This window comes from Strix aluco, chromosome 4 (genome assembly GCF_031877795.1).
Source record: "Strix aluco isolate bStrAlu1 chromosome 4, bStrAlu1.hap1, whole genome shotgun sequence".
NCBI classification, from domain to species: domain Eukaryota; kingdom Metazoa; phylum Chordata; class Aves; order Strigiformes; family Strigidae; genus Strix; species Strix aluco.
The window spans coordinates 46,495,859-46,514,362 of NC_133934.1; the positions used below are offsets into that span (position 1 = coordinate 46,495,859).

An 18,504-nucleotide genomic window follows, 5' to 3' on the forward strand; every position below is an offset into this window, starting at 1 on the left:
AGGATGAGTTAACAATCCCTTCTTATCCTTAAGGATTCCAAATTGTTTACTATCCACTCTACTCTCTAATTTTGCTTCCAGCCAGTCTTACCAGCATACAAACTTATTTTTGTAGACTCAAATGACATAGGCTAAGAGACTTGGTGCTTGTTCAGTTTTAAATTTTTTAATTTCTCCTTAATTTTCTTAATATAGTTCAGTTAGAGGTCAATGAAACATGCAATGAACAAGCCATAAAGATGCAATCTGTACTGTTTATTGGACCAGGCTTACAGTAATTTGGAATATGAACTGAATGCTAAAAAAGTTAAATTGTCTGTAACAACAATTCAAATTACTAACAGTATTTTACCTAGAAAATTGAAAACTATATATGTATGTATATGAATTCATAATATAAGATGTTTTCTACTTCGAAGGAAGGCTTCAGATTTGTTTTCCTCAGGCATAAAATTGCCACTCCAGAATATTTTAAATAGTTGTGGGGAAGCTAACAGAGCCCAAGGTTAGTGAGCTTCACACACATGCACACGCACACATAAATAAAATAGTGAAACATATCACTTCTCAACTATAAGCTAAAGTTATTCTCATACTTATATACTTATACTGTGGTAATGTATGATACCACAATCTTTTCTATCTAAAAAAAAAAAAAAATCTGGATTATTACAAATTGTTGAAATAAAATAATATGGATCTGGCTGATTTTTGATCAGAAATCTTAGTGAGTTCTGACAAGAAGTTTGATCCATATGATTTAATTTTAATAGAAATCTTTTACTGGCTTATACAGGAATTTTGGTTCAAATTTAAATCTAGATCAAGATATGGCAGTTGATAGAAACTGCACAGAATATTAATATACTGCACATTGACAGTGTGTTTGTTCCTGATGCAAAACAAATTTGCTTCAGTTTTTTACCAGCTGAGAATCTGACCAAAATATGTTGACAAACATTGAATTCATGCTGGGAGCCATCCACATACACTCATGACTTATGCTGTTGATACAGGTATGCTATCTTTCTTACAGGAAAAATACAGGAAAAAAAGATCAAATAATTGCAAACTTTTTCTTAGTTAAGTTAAAAAAACAAAACAAAACAAAACAACAATACCTTATGCTACATTCTTCTCTTGTTTCATTCTCTTGTTTCCTGTTTCAGGTTAGGTGTTGAGGAACAAGCATACCTGATTACATGCAAGTAGGAATTTAAAAAAAAAAATCTTTCCTGTGCAATAACACATAAGAAGCACTCCTTGTGTATTTCCATAACGGTCCCTGTAGAGCAATCTGTACTCTGGATCTACTATTAATCTACTTTGATCTGAGAGCTAACACACTTGGCTCACCTGTGAGTTATCTCTTTCTCACTCAGATGTCAGTGGTGCCAACTTCCTGGAAGAATTGAGTCTCCTCCTTGCCTGAAACAAGTCTAAACCTAGCCTGGAAAAAAACATTACTGCCAAGGGAACCTGTGGATGGGCAATAAAGGTATGGTTTACTGCAGTCTAGGATTTAAACACTTCAGTGTTGCACTCTTCTGTTTCCCAGTAAACAAACCTGAAAGAAGGGATTCCTTGAAGTAATACAAGGTGAGTATCATGAAACCCAAAACTGCTACTCCAGAGTTGTGACATACTTCCAGGCAACAGGTAATAGACTACTCCAGGTCCAGATGGACCTGTCCAGGATAATACTGTCAAGACATGTCCCTTAGGAGGTACTGATACCTCCTGGAGAAAAAGAAGGAAACATTAGACTGGGAACTATGTAGAGCTAAGGAAAAAGGACAAATTCAATTAACCCCTGCCAGAGAGGGTGTATTTTCCCTGTTGCTTCATTAGCAGTTATATCACTTTCAGTGTATATTGGCAGGACTTCAGCGTAGGAGATTTTGGTAGGCAGTGGCCAGTTTTTGCATCACATTACCTTCTCAGCTCTAAAGCAGAAAGCCAACAGAGTAGTTTATAATAATGGTGGGAATAAAAGCAAGCCATATGATGCAGAGTCATCTACTGTAATCTTGATTTGTAGAACAATTAAATGCATTTCTTCACTTGACATTTGTTCCCTGGCATATATTTCGTATTGCTCTGCCATGCAGCAGAAAAGTATATCCAGATTTCACTGCATCTGGGGTATGGTCAAATGAAAGCAAAGTGAAAATTGTAGATGTAGAAATGAAAATCAACAGCTGAAATAAAACAACAGAAGTATTACACTGAAATCATCACCAGTTGGAGGCTTGGTGGCTGCTGTGGGATGAGTAATCACAAAGTCTAACACAACAATAGACACCCTTACTCTCTGAGACTCTGTCAATGCAGTGAAATACAAGCATACTCAGAAACATTTCCTGATCAGATTAAATTCATTAGTGTAGCTGTAACCTCAGTGTATCACCTATGAACCATGGCCAAAAGACTGAAATCTTCTTGCATTTGTGCAAGTTTTAGCTAGTGTTGAGGTGTAATAATAGGCATTGTACAAAACTTTGAGGTCCAGAAATTATGCTTATTCAGAGAATCTGTCTTATTCAGTTCACTATCATCTTGATTACATGTTGTGTCATAGGACATGGCTATAATATTCAAACAAACAAATAAACAAACAAACAAAACACCCCACCAAAATTCAGAGTTACCCAAGTTGGCACTGACTGCACAAGTCAATTAGAAAGAGTACTGTGATGGCACTGGCAAAACCGTGATGGGGGTGAATGGCCCTGCTCTGGAAGTACATCATTTCAGTGCACGTCACTGGCAGCAGATCAGGCACCCCTCCACAGAGAACTGTGTGGGTTTAGGTGGAGTGAACAACACATACAGCTGGCTTGAAGCACATACTCCCAGCTAGCTTGGAGCATCTTTGCACTGTGCTGCTAGGATGTTGTGGGAGAAAGGCAAGTCGACATCGGCCTGTCAGCTCTGCGCAGCCCCTGAGAAGCAGCAAGGCTTTGATGAGAAACAGGCCTTGGGAGAAAGATAAGAAATGGCCGAGTTGTGCCAAGGTGGCAGGGAAAAACAACGGACAGCTGCAACACTGAACTGTGGAAAGTTACCACTGCATGAACAGTGCGTGAACAAGAAGTTGATTGGTCTGCACAGTGCATGTTAGAGTGGTCTTGTGCTGATAGGAGAACAGGTAGATAGCTGTCTAATTGCTGATCTGCTAATTATGAAGTAAGAGCTTTAATCATAGCATAAGTATGTACTATTGTAATAATAAAGGGTCTTTCCTTCTGCACTTCATGAAGAGTCCGTGCCTCAATTGTCGCAGTATGCCCATGGTTTCCTTACAATCTTCATCTTGCCTATAACTGTCATTCTCATTGTTTCTTGAGAGCTCCAGGAAGGCTCAAGACATTTCAAAAGTTTTATTCCAGTTTCTTGGAGGCAGGGAACTTCTCTGTGTCCACTAAAATAGGTTCCTGAATATAAGTGAATTTTCTGAAAATCAGGGGGTGGATTTATTAGGCACTACTCTCCACTTCAACTTTATACCGTGAACTTCCAGGGCTGTGTCACAGACAGTTTGCATCCTGAGATTACTTACTCCATCTATCCTCACATAGGCCATGGTAGTAGAATAAAGGTTACATTACCTCTGCGTATGCTGTGCAGTAATGTGATCACTATTAGAGCACTACACCCAGGTATGACCTTCACATTTCAGGAAGAATATCATTAAATTGGAAAAAATTCAGAGAAAACCCCAAGAACAATTAAAGAATCATAAACTTTGAGTTATAGAGAAGTTAAGAAGTTCATTCAGTTTAGTTCATTAAAGAGAAACATACAACCTGGATATAAAAGTCAAACAAACCAAATTCTTAAAGATATCTATTCTATTCCTCAAATCAAGATACAACGGGATCTGTATAAATTCTGGATTAAAATTTAATATTTGCTTATTCATGGGTTGGTTTTTTTTTTTTTTAACAGACAGTGCAAGTAGCCATTGGGATAGTTTATGTTGTACATCAGTGAAAATAAGACACTCAAGACTTGAGGGTATTTTTCTAGAAGCAGCATCTACTCACCATTGTGGATCCTCCAGTCAGAAATAATTCACAGAAGTTCTATAGCTTCTGCAGCAAAGGGATTCACAGCAAGATGATCATGATGGTTCTGACATTTTACCTCAAAATTTATTAACCTGAATAGTAATAAAGAAACATTTAAAATTTTGCTGAGGTCTCCAGAATGATATACAAATACATCCCACAGTACAAAACAACCCCATGATTTTCTGTTACTTTTCCAGAATGCCACCTATACAAGGTAATAGAGGTTCAGTATCTGGGCTTCAGAGTACTACAGCTTTGTGTAAAACAGAGATAATAAAGATGTGAAACAACTTACTACATTTCATAATTTCCACCAGTATATTAGAAATTTCAGTAAGGAAAACTAAGCAAACTACCAGCAATTTTTGTATCCTCTTTTTCTATCCATGAGCAAACAGCCAAACTGAAATAAGTCCAATTAATCCTACTTGTGAAATAACCTGTGAATTTCTCTCTGTGAGAAACGTTCAAATGTGTTTACTTGTGGGGGCACTCTGGCTTTGAGCACTTGTCTAATATATTTCTTACATGCCTGCAAGAAAACCTGTATTAAAGTAATTCTAATGTGCCTAGACAGATACGTGGGGTTTTGTTTCTTTTTTTTCTTTTTTTTTTTTTTTCCAATTGTTGACATCTCCAGAAAAGCTCATTTTGGAGCATTCCCAAAGTACTTTCTCAAGCAACATTTAAATGGCCTCTGACATTTTTGAAGATAGTGGGTTTTTTGTGAAAAGTGGTAAAACTCCTTCTTTTGGTATGCAGCTGCAATCAAGAACTTTTACTTACCATAAAACATGTCAAAATAACGGATGGCATTCCCAGTAAAGAAAATTAATTTAAACAAGTCAGGTAGAAACATATATAGCTTTCTGCAGAGAAAAGATTCTTTGAGACATTCAGCTTATTTATTGCCTTCATAGGAAACCATACTACATAATTGTTTGGGACTGGTTTATTTTCCCAGCATATGCCTTTGAAATAAAACAAAATTCCAATACTTCCACCAATAATGTTGCTTCCTTCAACCTGTGTGCAAAAAAAAAAATCCCTTTTTGTCTTCCAGCTGGCCTATTAGTTAACCAGCGCAGCTTATTAGAAAATCAATAACAACATGCCATTGCTGATACACTTCCCATTTACGAATGTGAATATACAGGGATTCCAACTACTTCATTACTGAATTTATTTGTTGGAAAGATTCTTCAGTGAGTAATGCATTAGGCTGGCATGAAGTCTCTCAGCTCCGCATGTGCAGAACACAAATAAAAGTGGGAATGAGGAAAGGCTGCTTACTACCTTTCTAGTTCTTTATTTATCAGACTCTTCATTATTGTATGAAACATTAACAAAACACAGTATTAAAAACCCACACATATTTCTATATAGTTTAATACATCTCCCTCTAACAATAGAAATAAAGCAACAAAATTCACCCACCCTAACTCTTGTAATCGTTGGCAGTATCAATTTTGTGTGTTACTGAGCTCAATAACATGAGACACACAACTACCTCAGGTATTATAAAACACAAAGGAGGACAACTCTGGTCAGATAAAGACATTGTTAATACTCAATAGCAACAGAGTAATTCTAGCCAAATTAATGTTCTCCTAGCTGTTGCAGTAATCTTTTTCAAAAAAATTCTCTAATGCCACTACATCAAAAATGAAAGCAACCTTGACTCTTAGATTAGACATACTTTGAAAAGACAGTAAGGCGGGTTTTAAGGTCTCATAAACAATTCAGGTGCCAGACAAAACAATGACAGTTACTCAACATGTTTTAAGTGTTATGATATCAGTAACCAATTTGGAAGATCTTAGAATCAGAGAGTGATTTAGGTTGGAAGGGATGTCTGGAGGTCAAGTAGTCAACCCCTCACTCAAAGCCAAATTGATAGGATCAGACTGCTTGCGGCCATGTCCAGGCAAGTCTTGGGCTTCTCAAGGATAGAAGTCCTAGAACTTTCCTAGGCCCTTGTGCCAGTGCTTGACCACCCTTGTGGTAAGAAAAGCTTTCCTTTATATTCCTTTTCCAGCTGTTAACTATCACTGGCAGCAGCAAGCCACCAGAAGAGGTTCCTAGAAAATGCAGCTCCCAGATATTTCCTGAGGCAGGAGCCTGCAAACTGCTGTGACAGCTGCTCCCTCCCCTTTAACTACCTCTGCTGTTTTCCTATGTTGCATGAGAAAAAAAATACCAATAAGGGGCACAGTGAGACTTTCAAATGCAGGATGCTATTGACTAAACTTTCATTTTATGTATTTGCCTAAAGTTGTTTGTCATTATGCTTAACTGAAAAGCATCTTGTCTCAAAAGCGGGTCTCTGGACCTGTTGATATTGTAGCTACTTTTGGTTCTCTGTAAGCTCAACTTTTTCCTGAAGCAGTTTGTATTTTCTTTATATGATTTTCACAGACAATAGCAGAGTAGACATGGTACATTGCTGCCTAAGCTGAAAGATTTCTGTAACATGTAAGCAATGCCTCAAAATAACTTTCTCACCTGTACTTAGCAGCAATCAATTCAGTGATGTAAAGAGCATTTATGTGGATCTGGACACTGACAGAAAAATTATGGGGCTGTACTGTCTTTGCTGCAGGACTAACACTGAATGCAGAAACTAACATTGAAATTACTAGGGGGGGGGGAAACCAAACCAAAAAAAACAAAAACAAACCAGTATAATTGTATTTAGATTTTTGTCACAAATAAAATGCCCAGAAAATTCTGATCAGGGTTCTTCTGCCCACCCATTTTGTCAGGTCCCAGCACTCTGGATGTGTATATTCTCAGTTTAATTTTGTCACTAGGTGTTGGAACATTGTTTCTTCTTTTGACCTCTCTGACACATTCCCTGACCGCTGGCACTCCCTCTTTTTCTTCTTTACAAGAAGCAGGAGATCCACAACCCAAGTATTGTATGTAGGCCAGGTTACAAGGCTGATCCCTCAAGGTTTACTAGGACCTTAAATTATTCTAGTCATGTGACGATATTGTGTTAGAGCTCAAATCTTCAGTGATACTTCAAGTAAAGTAAACAAGTGGGATTTGTACCTGTTCACCTTATTCCACTTAGTTCCAAAAATACAAAATACATAAAATATAAAACAATGAACCCCGGAGAAATCCAACTTCATTCGTTTTGACTCTTCTCTAAGTTACAAAGTGTTTCTATACATTGTTGGTCTAAATAAGCTTCTTATGTGGCCAGTTAATAGCTCCTCATACTTATTAATGTAGATGATTAACTCTTAAAGGCTCATCAAGTCTTCAAAGTTCTTCTTGATTTGAACTGTTGATTTCTAAAGCCCAGACTTAAAGGAAAAAATAGTATATAAATTGTGCATACAGGGACACTGACATCATCACCAGAATGCTGCCTGTTATTTACTCATTCATGGACAAAACTAAACTGCAGTGATAAAGTGGTGGAGCTGTATCTGTCCCAAGGATCCCAGAAATCTAGGCAGAAGGACTTCCTACAGAAAATGGGTGTATTTTCTCCCACAGTAATCCAGTGATTCACCAGCTAAGGGGCTCTTTGACTGAGCCAGTGATCACTTAGAAGCAGTTGCAGTGAGGTCCTAATGATCGCTTTCAGATTAGCATCAGTGTAATCTATTAGAACCTGACTAGAAAGTAGTCAGAAATACCAGAACAAAACAAAACAAACAAACAAACAAAACCAAAACAAAACAAAAAAAAAAAAAAGAAAGAAAGAAAGAAGGGAAGAAGCACACCAACAGTTGCTGAATCATGTTCTGAGTAAAAACATATATCCTTGTTGACCATAGGAAAAATAAATGTTACAACAATCAGCCTTGAAGCTAAAATAGGGGTAGACTGTATTCTGGATATAGCTACTTGTCTGGAGATGGTTTTCAGCTTGCAGTTTTTGGTAATGCATATGCTTTTTTTCCCTATTTCCTAATGATTTCCTTGCTTCATCCCTTCATTGTTTTTGATACATTGGTGGCAATTCGCTACTTCTTGCTGATTATTTTTATCTTCTGATTTTTAATGGCTTAGATATCTTAGAAAATTAAGTTCATATATTGTGATTTATGACCAATATAGTTATCTATCTAGTGACTTATAGTTGCTTTTCCTTGGTAGTCCAAAGTCCGTGTGAGCGGTTAAATGCTTGGATGATCTGTTCAGATATCGTAGCTGAGCAGGCTACATGCAGTAGCCCTGTATGTGGTTCTTTCATATCTTGCTAACAGCTCATGACTGACAGTTCAAATATGGAAGCACAAATTTCTTCTTTCAGCAGCAAGAAATATGCCTCTGGCATCTTTCTTTTGCATTTGCCAGTCATGAAACTGTACACCATACAGATTCTGAGGGCAGCAGAGCAACAGTGGCACCACAAGTTAGAAAAATACCAGTATTCAGGGATTTGAAGTAGAGGCCTGGTTTCAATGAAAATAACAGTAAATGCTTTGCAAACACTCCATGGACTGTATGACAGTGCTCTATTACACCACTGCCTTGACTGTTTATGCTCCAACATCTTAGTTGGGTAGACTTCTTGTTGCTTTGAAATTAGTGCAAAATCCTAATTTCAGTACAATTTGATCTGGATTTACTCTCTTATCACATAACTGACAACACACACACCATTTCTTTGATAAAACTCTCCAGATCTTTTCATCATCTTGCCACAATCATTTTAAAAGAAAAGCCATAATAAACCAAATTTTTGAAGTTGTGGTTTTAAAAAGTCTTCACTCCACACAGTCAGCAAGTCTATGGGAACAGGCTGAGATCTCCCAAGCTGAACCTCACAGATTTTATACAATTCATATTCCTCAAATTCTGATACACGGGAGTCAGGTGGCTAAAGGGACGGGGCTGCCTATAAATCTAGGTAAAAGGTGTTCCCACATCACACTTTATGCTGCACTTCCTCTACTTTCTGCTGCACTTTTATCTGGAACCAAACAACCCTATGCCCCATAGAGGTCCTTCTGTGTAAATTTCCAGAAGGACCAGTGGAGCAGAATAACCTCCTAGGTGTTGGCATAAACATTTTCCTCTGAAAGAAAGCAAGCTTCAGTCTAAGTCTCCTATCTGTACATGGATCTTAGGAAGTAATCTGGTCTGTAGCACTGATTTTGTTAGTGCTCTTTTTTGCCAAGGATGGAAACTAAAAAGATCTGCCCATCTTCAAGGAACCTACATCTCCCCTGATAGTGCTCAACTTTTCCCCAACGTTTGCAGAATAATATACTGTGATGAAAAAAATGCTATACTAGACAAGGGATGGAATAAAGTTTATAAGAAGGGAGATAATATATATACACATAGTAAAAAAAAAAATCTGAATACCTCAGAAGAAGTTCCTGGGTCATCCTCTCTGGGTACTCAAGGTGCTTTGTGCAAATAAAACGCTCCAATATCTGTTTGTTCCACAGTCCCAGAGGGAATGTGAACTATGTTTTAAAAAGCAGATTTGTCTGAACCTTATGTGATATAAGGTGAAGTGCTTTCCTCAAGTATACCATGGAGTCCTGATCTCTGCACTGCAGAACAGGTCTGCTGTTTTCATGTATCACTGTGGGTGCAGATACAAGTTAGCAGGTGTGCGTAACAGAGTGCTCCATCCACAGACAGCATAAATTTTTAGTGCTTGGGAAAGCCAGGTTAGTAGAGACAGAGACAAAGCAAGCAACAAAGCAAATAGATTTAACTCTTCAGGTAACAATGCACAGGAGAAAACTGTGAGCAGAAGTGGATCATCAAATTACAAAGCACAACTACTTAAGCAGAGGCCCAAAACAGTTCTCAAAATAATTTCTTATGCAGTACTACATGCTGTATCATAACATGCATATTAATTTTTCCAGCAGAGTAATTCAACAATATTTTCTATGCCATGTCACAGATCAAAGACTTGGATATTGTTCCCATTAAAAATAACTGTGGTAATTATTTTTGTTAACATTCTAATGAGCCAACTATGTCATTTTTTGTTGGGAGCAAATGCATAGCATTATTGAACCTTCTTTGCATCTTCCTCTTTGATAGAGGTAAATGGGATGATTGTTTTCTTTTCTGTCAGAAAATAAGATGAACTGAAAAATCTGTTTATACTATAAAAGCAGTGAAGTAATAGTGCAATACAATGTAGTCCATGGAACATTTGCAGAGCATTTTCAGTTATTTCCATGAAATCAAACCTCTACCTTCAGTCCCTAAGGACCATTTTTTTAGTATGTTTTGTGGTGCCACTGCTGCTCTGCTGCACCATCTGGTCTTAGAAGCCAATCAAGAAATAAAGCAAATTTTTGAGACATTGAATACAAAGCTTCTAAATACCAAGAGCAGAGAAGAACAATCTTGAATTATTTCCATGTTTCTTTAGAATCTCCCTCATGCTTAGACAGTTCTCCATGGTGAGTCCTGTTGGGACGCAGATGATGTACTTAACATGCAGCAAAGTAAGTTATATGGAGTAACTTACTACTTATAATAACAATAAACTCTACTGCCATAAGGATTGTAATTCTTAGGGAAATAATGAACAGGGTAACAAGAAATCCCAACATAGTTCATGATTTGCAGGTCTTTCCCCTGCTTGGATCTCATTCCAGAGCTGCAGGACATAAGGTAAGGGAAACTCTCTTCTAAGCAGCTTTCTCCTTGCGCTCCTTTCCAAAGTGTGCTCCTTTCAGTTCCCGCATGCCCTGTATGAGCATATGGAACAACACGCCTTACAAATAATGCCTAAGAATGCCTCACATAATTTTTTTCAAGTGTACAAATAAAACTAAAAAGTTCAAACTAAGGTGTCAGAAAACTTGGGTGCTAGGAAATCTTACCAGCTCTGAAGTCAACTAAAACACCACCCTGCTGATTGACTGACCTTAGGAGGTCAAATGACAGTGTTGCAATCAGTTGTGAAACTCATTTTATATGGAAGAGGCATGTCGGAGTTCTGAAATAAGATCTCTTTACAGAATAGCAAGCTATGAATTTCAAAGTGGTATCCTGATGACTTTTGCTCACAGGGGAATAAATGATCAAACACATATCAATAGCTTTGATCTATGTAGTGCAAGTGAAATGACACATTTTAGCAGTACTACTTTAAAAAAAAAAAAAAGGGTCTACATGTAGATTTAGTTCATTTAACGCTTACTATTTTGTCTTTCCAGTTAACACAAACTTGTGCGCACAACGGCCTGTTACAAGTAATCATTGACTCAAATATAAATTAGCGTCTTTGAAAAACTCTTCAGCGTATGCCTGATTTTGTTTGCTCTTGCTATCCGTAAATGTCTGTGCCTGCAGATTTTATATTTACATGTTACTCACGTGTTTGTTATGTGGGCTCATAATGGAAGGCAATCAGAAAGTGTCAATATTAGTGTCTACTAATATGGTAATAATATAATTTCTATATTTCTCAGGCAACCAGTATATACCAAGTAGTACATAGTAACCACTGTTCAGTCTGTTTCTCAGTATTGACTAGAATCACTTGATTACAGCTGATTGAACATCAGAGACTTTCTTTTGCACTACATCATGACTCCTTCACTGTGCTCTAACTTGAAATTCTTTAAGCAGAGAAAAAAAAAATCTGTAAAAGCTTACCAGAGATCACACAGTTTGGAAGACTATGCCACAGTCTCAGAAGATCTCTACATAGAAAAAGAAAAGGAAAAGAAAATCTCCATTTAGTAAGTTCACCTTTTATGCAATATGTCAAGTTCTCACACCAGTAACTGCAGAGAAAACTCAGTAGGAACTTAAGAGCTGTAACAAAGAAAACCTCAGTCACTACAAAGACTTATAGTCTTCTTATAGTTGAATGCTCATGCTTAAATTGTGCGCACAAAGCTTTTTGCTCTTTAAGTTGCCACAGATTGCCATGGGAACTGAGGTCAGGAACTGGGAATGGTTTTTAGTGAAGGATCATAGAAAAAGATAACTTTAAACTTGCATGACAGTTTCCCTCGGTCTTGTTACTGATTCTACACTCTGTCTAGAAATCTGGAAAATTTCTCAACAATGAAAGGATTCTCTCTACAACTGAAACTTTTAGTGACTATACTCTACTTTTAATCTCATCCCTTCCTTTGGAGCACCATTAAAAATTGCTCATCAGAAAATTAAAGTACAATTTAAACAGAACATGAACTGGAGCCTTAAAACTTTCTGACAATTCTCTTCCAGTATAAATCAAAATGTTTATGAGGCTCTAATTTAATATCACAAAAGAATTGAGTCTCTGTGCTCAGTCACTCTGATAATTGAAGTGGTGATTTTATTCACTTGAATTCAGGAAAACAATACAGTCCTAAGGAATGGATGTTTTGACCCAAGACAGAGCTGCAGTTCATGTCTAAGTGTCACTTTCTAAGGTGCAGCCCAACTTTAGCCATCAGTGATGCAGCCAAACTCATACATGTAAGGTGGGTAGTTTCTTGAAATTATTGGGATTGTTCAGGAAACGGAAGCCCTTATGAGCTTTAATAAAAGCTGAAGTTATCCCAAGGACCTACTGAAAAGGTGGGAAATGAATGTTTCTTGCATTTTCTTCTTCTTGTGCTGAGCCTGATAGAATCAAATGCTTGGAAACATCTCTCTTTGGAGACATTATATTGTCCTTGGCTTTTATTTTAAAAGCATAGGAATTCAAATACAGAATTATGTTGTCAACTTCACTCTTTCTTCTCAAGAGTTTCTCAACAACAGTTCATTTCAATGAGATATGTCGCCACATTGAATCTTTTTAAAATCAATTTTTTATTAGTTTTTCCTTATCAGTTGGGTAGATAGCACCCAAATTTCAAGTCTGAAGATGTGCATATCATTTCTAAATCTCAAGTTAAGAAAACAGTTCTTAACTCTGAGGAATCCTTGAAACCACAATTTTATACTACACAGAAAATAACTTTATTAAACATCAGCTGCTTCTGGGGATATCTTCAACTGCAAGTTGAATGAGTTCCTAATAAAAGTAATTTTATGTGAATGTGCAGAAAACTGGGAATTATTAAGTGGAAAGTAATGATCACCTTTCCACCAGAAGATGGATGACAAGAAACAGTAGTCAATACCCCATTAGCAAGTCCATTATAACCTTGGAATAGAAACACACTTTATTTTAGAAAGCTAAAACAATTTTAAGTGAATTTTACCAGCTGAATAAATGTATGTACTAATCTATGGTTACAAAAGTTAAATAAATTAGTCATGCCATCACTTCTACTGCACAAAAAGTTAGTAACTTATTATCAGACTCATTATGAAACTCTTCATTATGACTACACACACTTTTTACCTTTAATATTGTGTCAGCATTTCCATTACAAACACATCAGGGGTTACGATTCAATCATTGCAGAAATTCTGCTTTGGATCCTTCATTCTGGAAGACATTTTTATAGATGGCTTTAGCATATTTCTAAAAAACTTATAGAAGTGCAAAAATAATAGTTGTTATTTGAGATAATTACTTCGGGTTCAGAAATTCCTCTGCAGCTACAGACACTCAAGTCTCTAACCAGCTCAGATCAAAACTGACAGGAAAAGCCCAACCAAATATTTTTCAAGACTGAAATATTGAAAACATGAGGTGATTGTGAACTCCTTACTTTTTTCTCTAAATCAAGTTAACTGATAGGAATATGTTCCTTCATGCAAAATTCTGGTATTTACATAGTATCTAGATTTCAATGAATAAAATGAGAAAACTAGATTTCATTTTTGCTGATCCAATAGGATCTGACTCTCATTTCACATATGTTGTTTGTCAGTGGAGATACAATATTGAACTACCTACTGACATGATTTAAATCTTGTCTCATTCCAGTTGAAACCAGGAATATCAGGTTCACAAATTCAGGTCTCATGGTTTTTTTAATTTGCCATAACTAAAAATGTATCTTCAGTACTCATATGGGGCTTATGAGTTCAGGGGACTTCCACTGTTTGAGAGAAAAGGATACAGTAAGTCAGGAAAGCATATTGCACTGTGTCCTCCAAACATGTTTCCATTTAGTTTTGTCTGGGATGGTCTGTCATGGAAGAGTATGTTATTGTTCTTTGTTTTGTGAGTCAGAGTGAAAAACAAATTCTTCATTTTCCTACATGTCTGAAAAGTGAATGCCTTACTCCATTAAAGAGTTTTTCTAAAACAAATTGAAAAACTCTTGTAGTCTAGCTCAGTTGTGCAAAATGTAACTCTACCACATATGAATTTCAAAAAACTAAGGGAATCCAGCTGCACTACAGCTACTGTTAAACTGAGTTTGATGTTGAACTTTTCTAAGTCCTTTACAAAATTTTACATGCCTATTCTTATGTCAAACTTTTCCACATCTCAAGATGATGAATAATGACAGTTGGCTCTATCCTGGTCTATTTGAAAAGGAAGCTTCAAGTTAAAACCTGTTATAAAGAGCATACCATGAAAGGCTCGTAATTCACTAATCCATAAGATCACTTGTGTGACAGTTACATATGTGAATACATGACCGTGCTCTCTTAAGCAGGAAATCTGAAAAAATTTCGATAGAGGGTGAAGGTCTCTAGAATAGCACATGTTAAACACTCCCTTGCTAGAAAGATTCAAACACATGTAGAAAAGCTAGACAGATGGATTTCTAGCAGCTCACAGTCACATATCTTAAGGGAATATATTGTGATTACTTCACCTTCAGGTACATCTACTGAATCCAATTTTGAGCTCTGTTCTTGACGTATAACTGAATAGAATATGCAGTATACAGCTCATATCTACCTGTGTTCAGATTTTGTGTTGGATATATTCACAGACATAGGTACACCCTTCTGAAAAAGGCTGTTACTTTGAGCAACTGTTTTACAGAAAGTAATCGAACTATATGTACTTTGTTGTTCAGACAATTCTAGTGACTTTTTGAGGCATGATTCCTCTTGACAAAAGCCAGCCTGACTTAAATCCATCATAACCCATTTTTCTGGGTTATTTTCATAAAATCTACCAGTTTGTCTATCATAGCCCACAATAATAAAGGTTATCCCACCCCACACTGCATTTCTAAAAGGCTTTTACAATGACTTCCAGGGAAACTAAGCACCTATGAAAACAGAGGGAAGACATTTGTGTGAACAGAAATGTGATTCTACTCATGCAAAGAAACAAAATGTAAATGCTTTTACTTCACAATGAAGTCAAAGGGGGAAACCACAGGAACCCATGTTGGGATGCTATATCATATATAATTATGAACTGCTACATTTAAGCCCTTGTGAAGTCAAGAAACTCAGTACACATAATGTGATAGTAGCCTTGATGATTTACCTCAAAAAAAAAAAAAAGGTATGCCACTCAACTTGTTAGACTTCAAGGCTCTAGCAACTACGGTCAAAATTCAAGTTAACCAAAAATTACATTCTCCTTCTCTCTCTCTATCTTCCCAAACCAAGATCAAAACGCAATGAAACTCTCTTCCTTAGCCTTCCACTCTCTAACGCTAAAGCCTGTTGTGATCTCTCTAATTCCTGGATACAGAGTACAAACCTCTCTAAAACCATTTTTTCACAAACATCCTGTATATCTTAAGAATCTGCTTTTGCATCTTACAAGTGTCTGAATCCCACCATCCATATCAGGAGGTTCTTCTGACAGCAAGAACACTACCTCACATCCCTGCAACAACCAGAGTCTCTCTCTGGCTTTGAGATCTCTAATGCCACACACAGTTTCTCAGTCCAGTCCACCCACAGCTTTTTCCAGTAGTCAAAATCTTGGAAGGGAAGAAAATGGAAAAGTGAGAGAACTATTTTTCTTCATGGCCCAAAATAGCAGTCTCCACAAAGATTCAGCAAAAATGTTATGGTTTAAGTCTTGTTGGCAAAAGTTGAACATAGTTTGTAAGTGGAACCAAAAATTTAGTGTTAGTTCAGTTAACATCCAAATTATTCAAAGTAAAACAGTTATCATTAATTCAGTTACAATAAGATCAATGGTCCATTAATTAAAGAAAAAAAAAAAAGGTCTTTAATACTGTCGTCAAAGAAAACTTACTAATAACCACTCTTTTTCTCTTGCATTATGTTTACATTTCCAGTATCCCCCTAAGTCAGAAGGCTGGTGACTCCCACTCTTACCCAGGCAGAGATGTCCTGTGAGGTGTCACTGTGAGGTACCAACATCCATAATTATCCACCATGAGCATCACAATACTGGTGATGAGGCGCTCTTTCTCCTACACTTGGATCCACCTGAATCTATTTTAAAATGTTTTCTAATCACAGTCTGTTGGGTTTTTTTAGTTGGTTCTCAGATGAAGTTTTAAAGCTGTACGATAACCTCCCACTGTCTCAGTTGGCACAAAGTGCTGTTGTTTGCTGGGCTACCATACTATCTGTTATGCTACACCTGATAATCTACTCCCTAGGTATGTCAGACTTTTATGATCTGTGGTATTCACACAGCTTGAGTTAAAACAGGGAAGAAAGAGTCAACTGCTAGAAAACTGTTAAAAGCTCAGGCCCAAGTCCTGTCAGGTCAATAAAAAACCTGTCAACTTGAACTAGCCACAGCAAAGTTTCTATTTACTGGGCTGTGAAAGATAACAGTTTGCTGCCTGAATTCTGGTTTCCACCCTCCCCTCACAGGTTCCAATGGCCAGAAGACAAGAAAAGATGGCTAGAGAAAGCAGTGGGCAGCAATCCTTGCTTCAAAATATCTCCAATATAGAAGATGTAGATTATGATTACAATTCTTTTTACTAGGACTATGTAGTGATTTCTGAAAGAAAAAAAAATAAAATTTCCTTTTTCAGATCTTGTTCTTACAATGTTTCAGACAATCCTATTTATTTTGCTTTCCTTCCTGTTGGAACTGAAAAGACTCTAGGCTTAGTTTTAGTTTGGTGATTCAACATAATCTGCTACTAAGAACTGTTTTTTCCGATTGTGGTGTTTTAATTATGTATAATCACCATGACTGTTTAGATATCCATTGTTATTTTTTCAGCATGACTGTAGAAGCTACTAAGTAAATGAAATAAAAATCAGAAAATTAAGGGACTAGATAATTACTGTATTCCAGTATTTCATAGGCTCAAAACAAACTTTCACTTTTCAATTTCGTTGTGTCTCAATAAAGTATTATACTGAATAATTAGATATCTCAAGGAACTTTGGGAAGAGTTTTAAGGCATTACAGATTCCTACTTATTAAAAAATTATCATTGCAAAATACAGTGAAGGTTGAATGGTTCTCAGACTCATTATTTATTTCATCATTTGTAATTTTTTTTCCAGCTCACTAGCTAGAAAGTGCCATGCAGAAAAGTAACTTATAATTGCATGAATAGTTACCATTCCTTCACCTGAACTCAGTGTGGCTCTAAAACTGTTTATGTGTTCTAAAACTTTGTTTATGTCTTAGATTAGCTAAGTGAAAGCTCACTGTAAAACAGATTCATGATAGTAGCACATTAAAATTTATGTTTTAAAAAGTTTTTTGTAGACTACAGAAAAAGCTATTGAACACTCTCACCAAAGAGTCACTATTTTGCATGACAACAAGATAAACCAATAAAAATATTTTTTAAGTTGAGGGGGACGGGAAGGCTGACTTTTTTAAGATAAGAGTCTGTTGCAAATCTTGCAACATTTGCAGAGTCATTTGAAAGTGATTGCAGAATAGTGTTTCTGAGACACCTCAGAAAACTAACATGATGCAAGTTCGATTATGTTTCTTTCTATCTCTTGATATTCTTGCTTCTGTTATCAAGCAGAAACTGGAAATTGATTTCATCAACTCTCAGGCTGAAAAGGATGACCTCTAGATACCAGGTAATGATAGTAACATCAATTCCCACTCTTAGAAAAGCAAGAGCATCAACAAGAATGGTAACAGGTCTCAAGGAAGGAAATAAAATATCGATACTGAAACCCATTGGTAAACTCTACAGTGCTTTTAAAATACAAACTAATGTGACTAACACAAATAAGAACGTCTGATGCACTAAATTAATCTTGTAGGTCGTGGGAGTCTTCCTTACCTCTGAGCTCCAATGCAGATCTTTTATCATAGATTTGCCTTTGTTTTACTTCAGCTTGTTTCCCATGGAAACCAAGCTGATTTAATAACTTTCCCTGTGCCATTGTCAGTGTCTGAATATGTCTTCAATCTCTTCCATATGAACTGAATGATTTCAGAATAATTTGACAGAGGTGAAACAGTCTTAAAAAATAATTGCATTTCTACAGTTTTCATGAAAATAAGCATCCAGGTAGAGAAGAAAGATCCCTTAGAGGATCTTTTATTTAGATACCCTTCCTTAGAGAAAGTCTGCACGATGACCTTAAACCTTCCTAGACTCCATAGTCAAACTGTCCTGAGACAAATCTGTAGGAAAAGAGGCTGCCTTAGATTCTACATTTCAGGAGAATATTTCTTATTCAAAAG

At 36.5% G+C, this 18,504-nt stretch overlaps 1 long non-coding RNA gene across 1 annotated transcript in view; it reads right to left on the reverse strand.

The window, feature by feature from the left end:
• Positions 1-11,713: 11,713 nt before the first annotated feature.
• The window catches only part of LOC141922275 (uncharacterized), a 30,739-nt gene continuing 23,948 nt past the window's right edge, over positions 11,714-18,504 (reverse strand). Inside the window, exons 3-4 of the long non-coding RNA XR_012622937.1 lie at positions 13,378-13,464; positions 11,714-11,731 (exon numbers count right to left, since the gene is read on the reverse strand). This is a non-coding gene — a long non-coding RNA (uncharacterized LOC141922275). The remainder of the gene's footprint in view (positions 11,732-13,377; positions 13,465-18,504) is intronic.